The following is a 2,723-nucleotide window of genomic DNA, read 5'->3' on the forward strand; positions in this document are numbered from 1 at the left end:
CGTTTAATTCATTTGGTGAGCTGGAATCCGAAGCTCCGCACTCGTGGAGCTGTGAGGCACAAAACCTCCGCACTCGCGGAGCTGTACAGTTCAAAGTGGGCCTATAAAAGGCCGCGCATTCTGCCCGATTCATTACACCTTTTCTACTTCAATCTCTCAATCTATATTTATATTTATAATTTTAATTTTAATATTTAAGTTAATAATAATAATAATAAGGTTATTTTAGCGAATGTTTTAAGGTTTGTAAGCCGAAATTCTGTTCGTGTAACACTACGCGATTAATACTCATTGTAAGTTATGTTCAACCTTTTTAAATTAATGTCTCGTAGCTAAGTTATTATTATGTTTATTTAAACCGAAGTAATCATGATGTTGGACTAAATATTAAGACGGGGTTATTGGGCTTTGGACCATAATTGGGGTTTGGACAAAAGACCGACACTTGTGGAAATTGGACTACGGGCTATTAATGAGCTTTATATTTGTTTAACTGAATGATAGTTCATTAATTTAATATAGAGATTTACAATTTAAGGTAATTATAAATAACTACATACACTCGATCGGACACGATGGGTGAGATATTTATAAATACTAATAATCGTTCATTTAACCGGACACGGGAGTGGATTAATAGTCAATGGACTCATTAAAACAGGGGTGAATTACATATAAGGACACTTGGTGTAATTGTTAACAACGTATTAAAACCTTGGGTTACACGCAGTCGATATCCTGGTGTGATCATTAACAAAGAATTAAGACCTTGTTTAAGTTTAAATCCCCAATTAGTTGGAATATTTGACTTCGGGTATAAGGGTAATTTGACGAGGACACTCGCACTTTATATTTATGACCGATGGACTGTTATGGACAAAAACCAGATAGACATATCGAATAATCCAGAACAAAGGGCAATTAACCCATGGTAATAAATTAAAATCAACATGTCGAACATCATGATTACGGAAGTTTAAATAAGCATAATTCCTTTAATTTATATCTCATCTGTAACGACCCGTCCAAATCGATAAGGATGAATACAATAACATATGATTACATCGCGAGGTACTTGACCTCTATATGATACATTTTCAAACATTGCATTCGTTTTTGAAAGACAAACTTTCATTACTTCGAAAGTTGACGGCATGCATACCATTTCATAATATATCCATCTATAAATAACTTAATAATATTCTTGATGAACTCAACGACTCGAATGCAACGTCTTTTGAAATATGTCATGAATGACTCCAAGTAATATCTCTAAAATGCACAGCGGAAGATTTCTTTCATACCTGAGAATAAACATGCTTTAAACTGTCAACCAAAAGGTTGGTGAGTTCATTAGTTTATCATAAACATTCATTTCCATAATTTTAATATACCACAAGATTTTCATTTCCATTTGTCATAAATATATGTCCCATGCATAGAGACAAAAATAATCATTCATATGGATTGAGCACCTGGTAACTGACATTAACAAGATGCATATAAGAATATCCCCTATCATTCCGGGACATCCATCGGACATGATAAAACAACATCGAAGTACTAAAGCATCCGGTACTTTGGATGGGGTTTGTTAGGCCCGATAGAACTATCTTTAGGATTCGCGTCAATTAGTAGATCGGTTTACTAATTCTTAGGCTACCAAGCAAAAGGGGCATATTCGGCTTCGATCATTCAACCATATAATGTAGTTTCGATTACTTGTGTCTATTTCGTAAAACAGTTATAAAAGCGCATGTATTCTCAGTCCCAAAAATATATATTGCAAAAGCATTTAAAAAGGGAGTAACGAAACTCACTATAATGTATTTTGTTGTAAAAATACATATGAAGACATTGAACAATGCAGGGTTGGCCTCGGATTCACGAACCTATAACATATATATATATATATATATATATATATACATCTATTAATTATATAATGGTAATCAAATAATACATCTATTAATTATATAATGCTTATGTATTTAGTGTTATAGTTTATATAGAATTTGTATTACATTTTATCTATATATTATATCTTAAATTATATACTATATATATATATATATATATATATATATATATATGTATGTATATATATATATATATGTATGTATATATATATATATATATATATATATATATATATATATATATATATATATATATATTATATATATGTATATATATATATATATATATATATATATATATATATATGGGCAGGATCAATGGGGAAGTAACCAATCGGGGGGAAGCGGGGGGAAGCAAAATTTTTTTTTTTTCGTTTTTTTTTTTCGTTTTTGTTTTCCAGCATCAAGATCACATGAAAATATGAACATTTAGAAGAGACACTTCGTGATGAATGTTATTATTTAGGCGGGAAAACGATCGACAAAAATAACATTCAAGATAATATTGTTCGTGAAGAATATGAACGTTTTTTTTTCCATGTTTTGTGAAGTAAAATTTAGCCCGATTTAGAGTTTAGGGTTTAGGGTTTAGGGTTTGGTGTTTTGGGTTTATTCCATAAACCCAAAACACCAAACCCTAAACCCTAAACCCTAAACCTTAAACTCTAAACCGTTTTTGTTAAAAACTCAATCTAAATCCTAAATCTAAACCCTAAACCCTAAATTTCTAAACCCTAATATCTAAACCCTATAAACCCTAATATCTAAACCCTAATATCTAAACCCCAATAGCTAAAACCTCAA

The sequence above is a fragment of the Rutidosis leptorrhynchoides genome, chromosome 7, assembly GCF_046630445.1.
Source record: "Rutidosis leptorrhynchoides isolate AG116_Rl617_1_P2 chromosome 7, CSIRO_AGI_Rlap_v1, whole genome shotgun sequence".
In the NCBI taxonomy this organism is placed as follows: Eukaryota; Viridiplantae; Streptophyta; class Magnoliopsida; order Asterales; family Asteraceae; genus Rutidosis; species Rutidosis leptorrhynchoides.